Consider the following 18,191-nt stretch of genomic DNA (forward strand, 5'->3'; position numbering starts at 1 on the left):
TCTCAAATCTCACCACAGTTCAACTCAGGCAGTGTTGTAGTCACCACTAAACCACTGGAATGCTGTGTTATGTGAAAAATATATCCTATGGATAATGACTTCATCACTTTCTTCATCAGGAGTTTATAAGGACCAATAGTGAAACTTTTTACACTTTGGGCTGACAGCCAACTGCCTAAGTCTGAAGCAGTGCCTTTGGTGGTCTAACAGATTGGCTGCCTCCTTGCTGCCAGCACTCACTGTCTCATACGTTGTCACACACTAAATTCATCTCTATAGCCAGTTAGAACGGTACGCTTCTTACCTTTTTTAAGGTGCAAAATGCAGCCACCTCTTTATAAAGCTAGGTCAGAAAATTTTTGTCCCTACGGCCTGAATAATGACTGTACTATTAGTGATTAGTGATCATGGAGGATTATTTATTAAGATACTAAGATATACAAACGCTACAACCTCTAAATATAGCAGTAAATTTTTTACCCTGGTCCAATGTCTAATAATCGTGAGAGACTCTACTGTGACAAATACATGTTTATCATGATATGTGCCACACCCACTAGTTGCCCCATACTCACAACCACCTCCCACCAACCACAGGAAGTGCAACTAGCCATGTGGCCTACCTCAGGGGATAGCGCCAAACAGAAAAGTTTTCTGAAGTAGCTTCAGCTTTGATCATGGCGTCATGGAGAGAAAAATCTTACAAGTCTTACAGCTCACTCTTTCACAAGTGGGAATGCTGGTGTACTGAATGGGACAGAAATCCCATTTCAGGTTCTGTAGTAGATGTCTCTAATTTTCTTGCAGAACTACACAAGGAAGGGTATGCCTACAGCTCCCTGGTTTCCTGTAGATCTGCCATCTCCTCAGTACACGAACATGTGGATGGGCACCCCATTGGTCAACACACTCAAATCTCTTATGTCCTTAAGGGTGCTTACAACCTTTGCCCCCCTAAGCTCGATACTCAGGAACTTGGAAGGTGCATACAGTAAACACATGGTTGGACACTATACCCCTATCAGATAAGAAACTCGCAATGGTAGATCTTTCATTAAACCCTCTCACCACCACAACCGCCATATGGCGGTTTCGATTATAAACGGCCATAGCATCACATTCTAAATGCTCTGTAATTTCAGTCGAGTGTTTTAGTAGCCCCTGCACTTACCCTGTAGTGGGCACGTCCTTAAGTGAATGGGAAGAGGGCAGAGATGATTATAACTAGTCTTCGTTGATAAAGTCAAAGTTTATCTGACATGATCTGACATCGTATGGCAATGCTTTGCAGTATGCGTAAGCATGCCAAGTTGGGGCATACCCCTGAAAGAATTTTGGATTTTCAAAGCTTAGGTGTGAGTATTTTGACACCCAAAACTTTTTCAGCAGCCATGTACTGTTATATTGTTAAACCACATACATAATAAATCTGTAATAATAACATTACGATGATTTGATATGAAATTATCCAATGTGATGTTTTAACTGCAGGACATTTAAAACTCCTTTAGAAGCCACTAAAATAGTGTGGGAGCATGTGGCAGAATGGTGCAGGTTGTACTTCATTGAAAAGTGCAGGTTCGATTCCCTAAGTCAGACAACTTTTTTTTTCGCTTTTTAAAAGCTGTTCGACTGCTCTATTAGAGTCGCTGACTGTTCTATTAGAGTATATTGATCTTTTCTAGCAGAAATCGGTCGGCCATCCTTGACCAGTTCAGTACATGATTGGGCAGTCTTCGAGCCAGTTGGTCAGTAAATGTCCGATGGTCGACCATTATAATCCACTCTGGAACAGGGATAACCAGTCTCTCGCACACTATTGCGCATTTAGATGATGCAATCACGTACTTTTGGAACATTGATAACAAGCATTACAGATGATTCTTTGACGTGATAATGACACTACTAATAAAGAGTAACAGTAAGAAGAGGGATTGTATAGGTTGGAGTGGCGTATTGCTACTTTTGTATGCCTCGAAACAGTGACCTCATTCTTGTATGTGCATGCGCACTTGCTCAAATGCTGGAAAACCCAACTTAGAGATAATTGCTTCAACTGTAAACAAGTTAGTGATGTTTATTGTATTATTACAAACAGTGCTAGCCAGTAAAGTAGTGAACTTACATGTTTGGTTTCACTTAGATCGATTTTCGTACTTTAAAGTTTTATAATGGATTTGTGGTTGCTCTTGTATAAACAACAACTTCATAATCAAATTCCTTGTTCTATATATAGCAAGTAACCTGATATATAGTTTAATAGGATTATATGGTATGGTGTGTAAGTTACAGCAGTTTAGAAACAGTAGATTGGAGCCTCTACAAATTTGGCGGTGAAAGGGTTAAGACTGTACTGTTGTTGGAACTCACTCATCCTTTATGATATTCAGATCTGGCTGGCCTGTCATTGACTAATTTGCGATATACCAGAGGGTGCAATTTTTCATCAACTAAATTAGCCAAACAAAGTTGTGCTAAAAGTCCAATAAAAGAATTCTTCCCAATGTTTCCTGACAATCTTAATCTGTGTCCAGTTAATACCCTAAAGGTTTGTATTGAACGGACTAAGACTAGTCGAGGATCTGAAAATAGGGTTTTCCTCACTGCTGTGGGAAAACATCACCCTACAACCACAGCTAAAATTGCTAGGTAGATCAAAACAAGACTCAGTAAAGTTGGAATTGATACTTCTATATTAATCACACTCCATTCGAAGTGCTCTACTTCAGCTGCAGCAGATGCAGGAGTCTCTGTAACAGAGATAATGGAAGTAGCTGTTATAGGCCTTACCGGTCCTCAACTTTTGGCCACACAGTTATTAATTCGGCTTCAAACATGCAAAGTTGATATGGAAGCCGAATTCTTCGAAATATAATTGATAAATGGCTAAGCATACGCAGTTGCGACAGTTATTTGTAATTATATGAGAAAAATGAGGTGAACCATATCAATTTTCCCACCCTACCCAATTGTACTGTATAAATTTACCATTTTTATTTTCTCCTTATAGAGCCCCAAGGAGACTAATGAAAAACTGACTGGTAATCTTAGGCAGGGCATATGTAAGGTAGAAATTTTAACACATTTCTTTGTAACTGTATTATGCTCTATTAACACTTTCCTTTGATATATGTATATAAGAGCTGTTGTAAATAAGGAAATGAAGCAATGCAAAGTTTATATGGTTCACCTCATTCTTCTCATATAATTATGAATAGCTGACGCAACTGTGTAAGCTTAGCATTCATCAATTCGTAAAATTATGCATGCTGCAAAGAAAAATATGCAAGTTTTTATCTGGCCAGTACTCAAAGAAGGAAGACTCAAATTGAGTAAAACTATATACCATCATATTTGCCATCACATGGAGAGTTTGAAAACCTTTGTTTCTGTTCTGAAGCTCCAACAGTATGCGTGTGACGTACATTTGTTTACGATGTGGTAAACATAAACAAAATCATCGTCATTTCTTCTGCAAAACCACCTTTGTATCCATATGTACAAGTCACTACAGGGCTACCTTATTTGATGTGCTAATCCATGGTGAACATTGTAAGTCAAATTGCAACATTGTAAACTGATCCAAACAGAAGTTATGGCTGTGAATATATACAAGCTCCTGTATTTTATTTTCAGCATAGTTGCTGTACAAATCAATTATCTTGCTCTTCCTTCTGTCTAGTGTTACAATTCCAAAACTACTCACCACAGAACTCTGAAACTTTTGTGACCCATTCCTTGATCACTGCAGATAATGCTGAGAAAAAACATTCCAAAATTGTTCAAACAAGTCGGGTTTTTACGGAGACGGTCACATTTAATCAATCATAAGTAGATAGAGTTGGGACTTGTTTACCATGAACTGGGAGATGCATTTTTGTGGCCTATATCCACTTATGCTTTCAAGCTTGAAGGCTGTTCGAGCTTAGAAAAGGTGACAAGTAAACTCCATACATGAATAGAAATTACTATATGTATAAAGTTTTAAGGTGTGACATACACAAGTTTCTGCCCAGCCAGAAGCATGTAAACAGACTTGCCCTGGACTAAACTATCTATCGTATTGTAATCTGATAACAGGTAAAAACAAGCTTGAAGCTTTTCTAAAGAATTTACATAACAAATGCCGAACAGCTGGGAAATTACTTGTGTATGTACAGTAATAATTTACACTTCTGTAGTAACTACTATGAATTCCAAATAAATATTAACAAAAGTAATTGAAATTAAATATTTACATTGTTTGTGACTTGGTTTGACATATCAAGTGTTTTGGCATCCATTACGCTTCGTTGTTGGCTATATTCAACCCGTTACACAGCAGTGTGAATCAAAAACTGTTTTAAAAACACCTCTGTAATCAAAGTAGCCACTATGAAAAATACAGATGATTTTCGTTATGAAGGGAAACCATCACGTGCTACCACCAATTCGACACTTTTCACTGTCAGCAAAGATGAATGGGACACAAAGGAGGACACTGGTAAGTCCATGAAAAATGCATTGTACGTATTGCGGTATGTCAAAAGGCACCTCTTGGGTTGAAGCAATGTTGTACAGTGAAAACATCAAGCCCATAGCCTTAGCCATTATCGAGTTACACTTGTCTGAAGGCATCAGGCAGTCAGTAGAAAATTCCGTTGAATAAAAAAATTTTAAAATTCCGTAGTAACTTGTTGAAAGCGTTTTGGGTTGATCTGAAAGCTTGCTTGGGCTTAGTTTTACATAACCAATACTGCCTCATCGTTGTCTGAGTAAATTGAGTCTATTTTTTGGGTGATATTGTTTCGTGTGCCACGCCCTACTCCTTTGTGGTCCCTACTATACATTACTATTGTAGTATATGATAAGTTGCCTGTATCAGAAATGTGTCTTTTGTGTTTTAATAGACACATGTGTATGCAATGCATACATCATGAATGTTTATCCTTCTTTGCATAGATATTTTGTTGCCTTAAAAGCAAATATATTGGTTCTAGTACCATATACAGTGCTCCCTCAATTATCTGAATCTTAGTAGAAATGACTGCTCTATTAGAGTGTTTGGTTTAGAATGTATGTTCTATTAGAGAATTTTAACAGGGCTCTGTATATAAATGAATGGACTTTGATTATCCGAATTTTTTGATCATCTGAACATATTTTGGTGCCAAGAGGGGTTTATATTATTTGATGCCCTGGCCTTGACCCAGATGGTTCAGTTTCTAGCTACAGTGCTCCCTTGATTATGTAGCTATTTTAGTAAAGTACTGATATTGCTCTCACATTCAATCTAATGTTTAAGAATTTCCCAGTCATTAGTGGAAAGCTCATTATAAATATTGAAATCAAGACACTCTAATAGAACAGTTATTCTAATACAGCAGCCCCGTTTAATGTTATATTGTGGAATACTCTTAAATTCAATCTCAGACAGCCTAAGTTTCAAAGCTTTTCTGGAGGGGCATGCCCCAGACCCTCTTAAGTTCCCATGTGTGCTCCACACACTACGTCCAGTATGCCTTTTCTCTACATAAATATATGGTACTAGGTTAAATGCGACCAGATTTGCGAACAGCAGTCTTCCAAACACATCCAATTTGCCAACTTTGACGACTGATTACTTCAGATTTGAAAAGACTATTTTAGTCAGTAGTGAGCACCAACATAGCTTAGTAGATTGGGGGAAAATTTCCTATGTTTCTTTATCACTAAGGTATGGTTTTCCAAGTTCATAGAATTGGATGTGTGTGGAAGATCCCTTTTCACAAATCTGGTTAATGTGACTGAATCTGGGAAAACTGGTCTTATTTGCCCATGTCAGCAGATTTGATTTTTCACCAAGAACACAAAGTTACATGAATAAACTATCAATTTCACAATCAAAATCAACTAGACTTGAGTGATTTGCTTTTACTGGCTGCTTTTCCCAAGCCTAGTAGAGTCTGTACGTGTGGTGAGGCCTTACTGGAGTTCTGGTCAGTTCTTGGTCAGCTTGTATGTGGCTGTACAGCTCTGTGGTGTTGAATAATGACCTGTGCTGTAAATTTGAGGCAGTTTTGAGACCTGAACGCCCCATAATTTGGCCTAATTCATCCCTAGCTATCCTCTTCAATTTTGTAAACAGCTCTTACCCTCCTTCCAGCCCCCGCCACCCACTCCATTTGGAGCTCACCTGATACAGTCAACCTGGGTTTAAAAACTATCTAAAATGGACTGAAACTTAGCTGCTGGCTACTTTTACAGTGGATGCTCTGGAAGGTAAGGAATTGGTGTAAAACATGTGCAAATTTGGTACGCATAGCTTCAAACATTGGCGAGTAACAACACACTAAACACTTAAAACCGGCATTTCTCGATATTTTTTTAATATCTAGGCGATAAATCTTGTTTTCCCAGAGTGGGTCACAAAGTGTAATGCAATGTAGCCAAGCCCTAGATTCAGCAAACAACTCTCTCTGTTCCTGATTGGTATACAGGTAGCATGTTTATAGCTCTGTGTGCTTGCAATCACATTATACTAAGAATGAAACATGAATTTCAATTTTTTGTACTAAATATGTCTCTGTATGCTGCAAAGTGTAGGGTGATTGATTGTAGATGCACTTTCCATACTGTTCTCTATATGTAATAACAGAAAATTTTGTGAAAAGGTTACTCTGTTTGCTAATCATTAGTATTTAGAATGTTCATGCATTTCATAGCCTAATAGTTCTAGTGCCTTCTTTCCTGTACTTACATAGTGCAAAGCAGCACTGGCTACATGGTTGGCAAGTCTTCAAGAATATCATTTTTGTCTAGGGTTCTTATTTATTTTCAAAAAGTCATTAATGTTTCTTCAGGCCAGTATTCAAATCCCTTGCTCTTTTTGACAACCAGTGACATGTTAACCTGTATTTATGTATACTGTAGAAGTTCTCTAAATATTCAAATTTTGTTACAAAAATTTGAAAAACAGAAGTACAATAGACGATATGCACACTTTATTACTCGAACGAAAAATGATCAATTAAGCGTAGACGGTGCAAAACTCGACGGTAACTTAAAAGCGGAAGTCCTATACAAAAGTATGGGAAGCAAATGCGGCTCGAGCAATAACTCACCACTCGAGCTAAGGACAGGCCATCTCGCTTGCCATACACTTCTTTCCGTGCAAAAGAAGTGTATGGCAAGCGAGATGGCCTGTCCTTAGCTCGAGTGGTGAGTTATTGCTCAAGCCGCATTTGCTTCCCATACTTTTGTATGGGACTTCCGCTTTTAAGTTACCGTCGAGTTTTGCACCGTCTACGCTTAATTGATCATTTTTCGTTCGAGTAATAAAGTGTGCATATCGTCTATTGAATAAAATGAATCCTATGTACTCAAAGCATTTCTGAATGATTTGAGAAGTATGATTCAGGCCAAATCAATAATACCACATCATTGTGAGGAAATAGTTATGAAGTATTTTTTGGTCAATAGTTTAGGGAGAAGTGACAAACATACCTTCATGATCTTCAACTATTTACAGAACCACACTAAATGATAATTGTCTGTAATTGAAGGAGAGGTAACATTATCTTATCTAGGTTCATACTGTCCACAGCTACTTCATCCAATATTTGTACCCAGAATGCATTACTGTGAGATTTGGTACATGGTGACCTGCTGTGCACATAATGTAACTAACATACAGTGTGTATAATCATATTTATGGTAAAACAGTGAAAGCATGTCCTTCGCACATGATCTGTACTTTTTTAGCTTCTAAGATGATGGTAACTGCATTACTTTGGATCCTGATGATATCAGTTGTGGCTGGAATTGATCGTCAACGTTGTACACTTGATCAGTTTGTGAGAAATGCTAGCAATATAGTGAATTCTACTGAACCTGTTCCATATGACCACACTATCACCATCAACATTACATATTACAACTGTCTGTCCAGATGTGATACTAGTGATCGTTACAGTTCCATGTCAGTGTCAATATTGTATATCAGATCAGATGATCCTAATATCATACATGAAGGTCGTTACAACCTACAGTGTAATAGTAATGTTTGGGAAATTGTTGGGAACCAGTCAACTGCTCTGAGAAATAACAACACAAAATATTGTGAAGACTGTACTGATCAAATCGTGAATGAGTACCATTGTACAGGTTAGTTGTAGTGTTGCACATACATATGTAATGCTTAGCTACTTTTTTCCCATAATCATTATACATACGTAAGTCCATCAAAAAGCAATGGTTTATAAATACTTACTGTATGGATGGTATCAAGACACACGGTAGTGTGTCGTGCGGCCCAAGAAGCCGGCGCGTAACACCCATGAGTATATTGACAGGAAGAAAAAAACACAATTTTCGCACCTCCGTAGCTCTGTGCTCCCTTGATGAAACAAGACGATTTTTGCTGTGGACATGCCCTCCAACTGCAGCACTCCACATTCCAAATTTGAGCGAAATTGCTTCATGCGTTCCCGAGATATGCGACTTCAAAAATTGGCTCAGTTTCTTCGTTTTTTTTTTCTTCTTCTTTTTCTTGTCGCACACTTACAAAAACTGCTATAAAACGCGAATACCACATCCGATTGCCTTGCAATTTGGCACACAGAAGGGGGATATAAAGGCGCATCTCGGTACTAACTTTGGCGGGAATACGATAAACAGGCAAAGAGTTATGAGCGATTATTCACGAAAAATAACACCAATATGTTGTCACGCCTACAGGGTAAACCGCTTATAGGAAGAAGCTGAAAATAGGTGTGTGAATAGGTTAACTATTGAACCTCAAACCTTTTGTGGTTTGAAAGAAATCGAGCTAAAAAACAGGAAGATACAACGAAAAAACCAACAGTGTGTAACAATTATGCAATCGAGATTAGCTAATAAAAAAAACGACTGCTTGCCACGCCTACCAGATAAACCGCTAGGGCAATTGCTTTGAAAATCATTGTACAGATGGAGTAATCATCTTAGAAAGGCTCATCAATGGTGTAGAAGAATCAGACTTAAAGCCACGGAGTTATAACACGAAATCCAACTTGGTGCAGCAAGTGCGAGATCGAGATACTCTAATAGAGCAGTCATCCTAATAAAGCAGTCATCCTAATAGAGCAGTCACCCTGAAGAAAATTCAAGAGATCAGTTAGAAACAAGAAACCTGTGTAGAGATCAGCTACACACAAGTCACCCTGTAGAGAGATCAGCTAGAAGAAGTTACTTTATAGGGAGTTCATGCAACTATGGAAAGAGATAGTTCAGCTAGAAGAAATCACCTTGTAGAGTTCAGCTACAAAGAAACCACCATGTAGAGAGTTCAGCTACAAACAAATCGCCCTGTGGAGAGATCAATAGAAGAAGTTACCTTGCAGAGAGTTCAGCTACAAAGAAACCATCATGTAGAGAGTTCAGCTACAAACAAATCTCCCTGTAAAGAGATCAGCTAGAAGAAGTTACCTTGTAGAGAGTTCAGCTTCAAACAAATCACCCTGTAGAAAGATAAACTAGAAGAGGTCACCTTGTAGAGAGTTCAGTTACAAAGAAACCACCATGTAGAGAGTTCAGCTACAAACTAGTGACCTTGTAGAGAGATCAGCTAGAAGAAGTTACCTTGTAGAGAGTTCAGCTACAAAGAAACCATTCTTTAAAGAGCTCAGCTGCAAACAAATCACCTGTACAGAATTCAGCTACAAACAAATCACCCTGTAGAAAGATCAGCTAGAAAAAGGTTACCTTGTAGAGAGTTCAGTTACAAAGAAACCACCATGTAAAGAATTCAACTACAAACTAGTGACCCTGTAAAGACATCAGCTAGAAGAAGTTACCTTGTAGAGAGTTCAGCTACAAAGAAACAATTATTTAAAGAGCTCAGCTGCAAACAAATCACCAATGCAGAATTCAGCTACAAACAAATCACCATGTAGAGAGATCAGCTAGAAGAAGTTATCCTTGTAGATAGTTCAGCTACAAACAAATCACCCTGTAGAGAGATCAGCTAGAAGAAGTTAACTTGTAGAGAGTTCATCTACAAAGAAACCATCATTTAGAGAGTTCAGCTTCAAACAAATCACCTGTAGAGAGTTCAGCTACAAACAAATCTCCCTGTAGAGAGATCAGCTAGAAGAAGTTACCTTGTAGAGAGTTCAGCTACAAACAAATCACCCAGTAGAAAGATCAACTAGAAGAAGTCACCTTGTAGAAAGTTCAGTTACAAAGAAACCACCATGTAGAGAGTTCAGCTACAAACTAGTGACCTTGTAGAGACATCAGCTAGAAAAGTTACCTTGTAGAGAGTTCAGCTACAAAGAAACCATTCTGTAAAGAGCTCAGCTGCAAACAAATCACCTGTACAGAATTCAGCTACAAACAAATCACCCTGTAGAGAGATCAGCTAGAAGAAATTACCTTGTAGATAGTTCAGCTACAAACAAATCACCCTGTAGAAAGATCAGTTAGAAGAAGTTACCTTGTAGAGAGTTCAGGTACAAAGAAACCATTTTGTAAAGAGCTCAGCTGCAAACAAATCACCTGTACAGAATTCAGCTACAAACACATCACCCTGTAGAGAGATCAGCTAGAAGAAGTTACCTTGTAGATAGTTCAGCTACAAACAAATCTCCCTGTAGAGATATCAGCTAGAAGAAATTACCTTGTAGAGAGTTCAGCTACAAAGAAACCACTATGTAGAGAGTTCAGCTGCAAAGAAATCACCCTGTAGAAAATTCTGCAAGAAACAAATTGCCCTGTAGAAAGATCAGTTAGAAGAAGTTACCTTTTAGAAAGTTCAGCTACAAAGAAACCATTTTGTAAAGAGCTCAGCTGCAAACAAATCACCTGTACAGAATTCAGCTACAAACACATCACCCTGTAGAGAGATCAGCTAGAAGAAGTTACCTTGTAGATCGTTCAGCTACAAACAATTCACCCTGTAGAGAGCTTGTAGAGTGTTCAGTTACAAAGAAACCACCATGGAGATTTCTGTAATCAAATTATGTATCATATATATATAATTTGTACATTTACTGATAAAATACTTAAAGTACATCTACTTCATCTTTTCTTCTTCTTGTAGTAAAGAAAAAAAACATAGATTAAAAAGGTCCCAAAGCTGGTCATAGGCCGGCTTTGGGGTATACAAATACAAAAAGAAATGAAATCTAATCCAAAACAGCCAAGCTGTAAAAAAAGTGTGCGGCCCTCAGAAAGGCTATGGTGAAAAAAGATGTGAAATCCAAAGTGGCGGCCAAGAAATGGCTGTGATGGTAGGTTAATGGTAAAAATTTTAATAATGACAATTCAGGTGAATTTTGTGCCAAGACCAAGCGGCACAAAAATTCACCTTAATTGTCGTTATTAAAATTTTTACCATTAACCTACCATCACAGCCATTTCTTGGCCGCCACCTTGGATTTCACATCTTTTTTCACTATAGCCTTTCTGAGGGCTGCACACTTTTTTTACAGCTTGGCTGTTTTGGATTAGATCAAGACACACGATAGTGTGTCGTGCGGCCCAAGAAGCCGGCGCGCCACATCGTGAGTATATTGACAGGAAGAACGAAATTGTCATTTTCACACCTTTGTATCTCGGTGATCACTTATCTGATTGGAACCAAATTTGCTACGCAGTTGCCCGCCAGCCAAGGGAGTCTACATTCCAAATTTGAAGGAAATCGCTCCAGCCATTTCCGAGATACGAGCTGCCAAAGTTTCGTTTTTTTTTCTTCGTTTTTTTTTTCTTCTTCGTCTTTTCGCACACTTGCAAAAATTGCTATAACAAGCAAACGCGTACTCCGATCGCCTTGAAATTTGGCACACAGAAAGGGAGTCCAAAGGCGAATCCTAGCATCAAATTGGGTACAAATCCGATGAATGGTTCAAGAGTTATGACCGATTATTCACGTAAAACAAGATCGATTTGTTGTCACGCCTACAGGGTAATCCGCTTCATGGAATGAGTTGAAAATTGCTATGTAGATGGAGTAACCATCGTAGGAGTGCCTTTTGGTGGTTTGAAAGGAATCGAGATAAAGACCACGGAGATATGACACAAAACCCAACCTGTGTCACAATTACGCGATCGATTTTTATGAATAAAAAAGTATTAGTTTTCACGCCTACTAGGCAAACCGCTTAGAGCTATGAGCTGAAATTCGGTGTATAGCTGGAATAATCTTCATAGAAAGTCCTTGCAGTAGTACAGAAGAATCGGATTACAAATCACTGAGTTATGATTCGAAAGCCAACTCCGTGTAGCAAATGCGAGATCGAGATACTCTAATAGAACAGTCACCCTAATAGAGCATTCGGCTAATTTATTTACTCCATTATAGAATTTTATTACATCACAAGTTATTCTGTAGGGAGTTCAGCTGCAAACAGTTAATCTTATAGACAGTTCAGCAAGAAGACAGTCACCATGTGGAGAGTTAAGCAAATATATCACTATAGAAATTCAGAACATTACAAGTCACACTGAAGAAAGTTCAGCTATAAACAAGTCATGCACTGTGTAGAGAATTCAGCTACAATTAAGTCACTCTCTAGAGAATTCAGTTACACAGAATTCAGCTACACACAGGTCACTGTGGAGAGAGTTCAGCTACAAACAAATTACCCTTTAGAGTGATCAGATACAAACAAAACACTTTGCAGGGTGTTCAGCTGCAACAAATCAACCTTTAGAGCAATCAGCAATGAACAAATCAACACAAATCTACCTGTAGAGAGATCAGCTAGAAACAAATCACCCTAAAGAGAGTTCAGCTACAAAAAATCACCCTGTAGAGACATCAGATAGAAACTAGACACAATGTAAGGAGTTCAGCTACAAGCAATCACCCTGTAGAGAGTTCAGCTAAAACAAATCAACCTACAGAGAGATCAGCTACAAACAAATCACCTTATAGAGAGTTCAGCTACAAACAGATTACCTGTAGAGAGATCGGCTTCAAACAAATCAACCTGCAGAGAGATCAGCTACACACAAATCAACTTGTAGAGAGATCAGCTACAAACAAATCACCCTGTAGAGAGATCAGCTAGAAACTACACACAATGTAAGGAGTTCAGCTACAAACAAATCACCCTGTAGAGAGATCAGCTACAAACTAGACACAAAGTAAGGAGTTCAGCTACAAGTAAATTACCCTGTAGAGAGTTCATCTACAAACAAATCAACCTGTAGAGCAATCAGCTAGAAATAAATCACCCTGAAGAGAGATCAGCTACAAAAAAATCACCCTGTAGAGAGATCAGTTAGAAACAAATCACCCTGAAGAGAGGTCAGCTACAAAAAAATCACCCTGTAGAGAGATCAGCTGCAAACAAATTGCCCTGTAGAGAGATCAGCTACAAGCAAAACACCCTGTAGAGAGTTCAGCAACAAAGAAACCACCATGTAGAGAGTTCAGCTACAAACAAATTACCCTGTAGAGAGATCGGCTACAAACAAATCAGCCTGTAGAGAGTTCAGCTAAAACAAATCAACCTGCAGAGAGATCAACTACAAACAAATCACCTTATAGAGAGTTCAGCTACAAACAAATTACCCTATAGAGAGATCGGCTACAAACAAATCAACCTGCAGAGAGATCAGCTACGCACAAATCAACTTGTGGAGAGATCAACTACAAACAAATCACCCTGTAGAGAGATCAGCTAGAAACTACACACAATGTAAGGAGTTCAGCTACAAATAAATCACCCAGTAGAGAGTTCAGCTAAAACAAATCAACCTGCAGAGAGATCAGCTACAAACAAATCACCTTTTAGACAGTTCAGCTACAAATAAATTACCTTGTAGAGAGATCGGCTACAAACAAATCAACCTGCAGAGAGATCAGCTACACACAATTCAACTTGTAGAGAGATCAACTACAAACAAATCACCCTGTAGAGAGAACAGCTAGAAACTACACACAATGTAAGGAGTTCAGCTACAAATAAATCACCCAGTAGAGAGTTCAGCTAAAACAAATCAACCTGCAGAGAGATCAGCTACAAACAAATCACCTTTTAGACAGTTCAGCTACAAATAAATTACCTTGTAGAGAGATCGGCTACAAACAAATCAACCTGCAGAGAGATCAGCTACACACAATTCAACTTGTAGAGAGATCAGCTACAAACAAATCACCCTGTAGAGAGATCAGCTAGAAACTAGACACAATGTAAGGAGTTCAGCTACAAGCAAATCACCATGTAGAGAGTTCAGCTACAAACAAACCAACCTGTAGAGCGATCAGCTAGAAACAAATCACCCTATGAAGAGAGGTCAGTTACAAAAAATCACCCTGTAGAGATATCAGCTAGAAACAAATCACCCTGAAGAGAGGTCAGCTACAAAAAAAATCACCCTGTAGAGAGATCAGCTAGATACAAATCACCCTGAAGAGAGGTCAGCTACAAACAAAACACTTTGCAGAGAATTCAGCTACAAACAAATCAGCTTGTAGAGAGATCAGTTACACACAAATCAACCTGTGGAGAGATAAGCTAGAAACAAATCACCCTGTAGAGAGTAGCTACAAGCAAAACACCCTGTAGAGAGTTCAGCAACAAAGAAACCACCATGTAGAGAGTTCAGCTGCAAACAAATAACCTTATAGAGAGTTCAGCTACAAACAAATCACCCTGTAGAGAGATCAGCTAGAAACTAGACACAATGTAAGGAGTTCAGCTACAAGCAAATCACCCTTTAGTGAGTTCAGCTACAAACAAATCAACCTGCAGTGAGATCACCTACAAAAAAGCACCTTGTACAGAGTTCAGCTACAAACAAATTACCCTGTAGAGAGATCGGCTACAAACAAATCAACCAGTAGAAAGATCAGCTACACACAAATCAACTTGTAGAGAGATCAGCTACAAACAAATCACCCTGTAGAGAGATCAGCTAGAAACTAGACACAATGTAAGGAGTTCAGCTACAAGTAAATCACCCTGTAGAGAGTTCAGCTAAAACAAATCAACCTGCAGAGAGATCAGCTACAAATAAATCACTTTACAGACAGTTCAGCTACAAACAAATTACCTTGTAGAGAGATCGGCTGCAAATTAATCAACCTGCAGAGAGATCAGCTACACACAAATCAACTTGTAGAGAGATCAGCTACAAACAAATCACCCTGTAGAGAGATCAGCTAGAAACTAGATACAATGCAAGGAGTTCAGCTACAAGCAAAATCAACCTTTAGTGAGTTCAGCTACAAACAAATCAACCTGCAGTGAGATCATCCACAAAAACGCACTTGTACAGAGTTCAGTTACCAACAAATCACCCTGTAGAGAGATCAGGTAGAAGAATTCACCTTGTAGAGAGTTCAGCAACAAAGAAACCACCATGTAGAGAGTTCAACTGCAAACAAATCACCCAGTAGAAAGATCAGCTAGAAGAAGTTACCTTGTAGAGAGTTCAGTTACAAAGAAACCATCATATAGAGAGTTCAGCTACAAAGAAATTACCCCGTAGAAAGTTCAGCTAGAAGACGTCACCTTGTAAAGAGTTCAGCTACAAAGAAACCATCATGTACAGAGTTCAGCTACAAAGAAACCACCTGTACAGAATTCAACTACTAACAAATTACCCTGTATAGAGATCAGCTAGAAGAATTTACCTTGTAGATCGTTCAGCTACAACAATTCACCCTGTAGAAAGATCGGCTAGAAGAAGTCACCTTGTAGAGTGTTCAGTTACAAAGAAACCATCATGTAGAGAGTTCAGCTGCAAACAAATCACTCTGTAGAGAGTTCAGCTACAAAGAAACCGCCATGTAGAGAGTTCAGCCTCATACAAACCACCTTGTAGAGAATTCAACTACAACAAATCACCCTGTAGAGAAGAAGTTACCTTGTAGAGAGTTCAGCTACAAAGAAACCATCTTGTAGGGAGTTCAGCTACAAGAAACCACCATGTAGAGAGTTTAGCTGCAAACAAATCACCTGTAGAGAGTTCAGCTAGAAACAAATCACACCGTAGAGAGATCAGCTGGACAAAGTCACCTTGTAGAGAGTTCAGCTACAAAGAAACCATCATGTAGAGAGTTCAGCTGCAAACAAATCACCCTGCAGAGAGTTCAGATACAAAAAAATCACCCTGTAGAGAGTTCAGCTAGACGAAGTCATCTTATAGAGAGTTCAGCTACAAAGAAACCATCATGTAGAGAGTTCAGCTACAAAGACACCACCATGTAGAGAGTTTAGCTGCAAACAAACCACCTGTAGAGAGTTCAGCTAGAAACAAAATACCCTGTAGAGAGACCAGCTAGAAGATGTTACCTTGTAGAGAGTTCAGCTACAAAGAATCCATCCTGTATATAGTTCAGCTACATTTCAAGTCACCCAGTAGAGAGATCAGCTGCAAAAAATATCCTGTGGGGAATAATGGGCATGTAATAAATATATGTATATAATTCGTATAATTACTAATAAAATCAAAAATAATTGAAGTACTAAAATTCTTCTTTAAGTTGTTCTTCCTGTAGTAAAGAAAAAAACACATGGGTTAAAAAAGCCCCAAAGCCAGCCATAGGCCGGCTTTGCAGTATACAAATACAAAAAGAAGTGATATCTAATCAAAAACAACCAAGCTGTAAAAAAAGGTGCGGCCCCCAAAAAGGCCATGGTGAAAAAAGATGTGAAATCCAAGGTGGCGGCCAAGAAATGGCTGTGATGGTAGGTTAATGGTTACATTTTAATAACGACAATTCAGGTAAATTTTGTGCCAAGACCAAGCGGCACAAAATTCACCTGAATTGTCGTTATTAAAATGTAACCATTAACCTACCATCACAGCCATTTCTTGGCCGCCATCTTGGATTTCACATCTTTTTTCACCATGACCTTTTTGGGGGCCGCACCTTTTTTTACAGCTTGGCTGTTTTTGATTAGATATATATTTACTTTTTACTTTTGGGCTATCAGTTTGTGTCAACATCATTTCTATTAACTGTTAATCAGCATGAGGCACTGTATGTCGCCTTTTATCATCACCATGCATGTATGATCGGTTCCTGTGCATTTCTTAGTCTGATTAATTGGTACCTCAGCTACAATTTGGCCCGCTGATCCTACCAAGAATGGATGATAACTCTGGTATCCATCTATATAGGGTCTTTGCAATAGTACCAAGGAATCCATGCATCACCAGTACTGTGCATCACTTCCCACAATTACAATACACCTGTACAATAATAAATATAATTACTTTATCACACAATGTAATTAGAGTGAAAATCACAAGTTTTAAATATGTAAAGTTAGTGCACAGGTTTAGTAAGCAAATGTGTAAGCAGGGTAAAGTTGAAGTATAGAAATTCAAGTGTTATGCAACACAGAATGAGTAAAATGTTTTTTACCACTTTGTAAATGTCTCATGCATCCATCTTTAAGGCATCCATCCATCATCTTTAATGCATCCATCATGCACATCCACACATCCATTTTCTCATGCATCCGTCTCTATCACTCTATAGGCAGCCATTGACTCTGATGATGGTGATGGTAGTGAAAGTGTGGAGGAGGTAAAGAAAGCAACGTTCTACCAATGGAGGCTTAGGCACTACTTCACCGTGGTGGAAGAAATTGTCAAAAATATACGAGTTCGGTGTAGGTTGTGTGCACCAAGTAACAAAACACTCTCCGGCGCTCGTAACACTACTTCAAACCTTAGAAAGCATTTAAATACAGTACGTAAAACGACACAACTAGTGCCATTGACAACAGAGAATGAAACTCAAACTAGGAAACGAAAATCAGTTGGTGATGATGATGAACAACCAAGTCAGACTAAGAGGCAGTGCACACTGTCATTAACGAGCTCTTCAATTAATCCTTCGAGGTTGCAAGGTCTGGTTGCTGAATATATTATTGAAGACATGTTTCCGATATCAACAGTTGAGTCTCCAGTTTTTAGTAAATTGGTGTGTGGTGTATCTTCAAGCAATGTGCAATTGCCCAGCAGAAAGTCTTTCACTATGTTCTTGGACAAGACTTATGACTCTATGATAGCGAAAGTGAAGGGTATATTGGAAACGGTGGAAAGGGTATGCACAGCTGCAGATGTGTGGTCAGCTAAAAGAAGAAGTTACTTAGGGAAGACCATGCACTGGATAGATACCCATACATTATAATGCCACAAAGCCGCTATTGCTTGTGCACGAGTTATGGGTCATTACACATGCAATGTTCTTGCAGCTAAAATTGAAAGTGTCCATGATTCCT

Source organism: Dysidea avara, chromosome 4 (genome assembly GCF_963678975.1).
Source record: "Dysidea avara chromosome 4, odDysAvar1.4, whole genome shotgun sequence".
NCBI lineage: Eukaryota > Metazoa > Porifera > Demospongiae > Dictyoceratida > Dysideidae > Dysidea > Dysidea avara.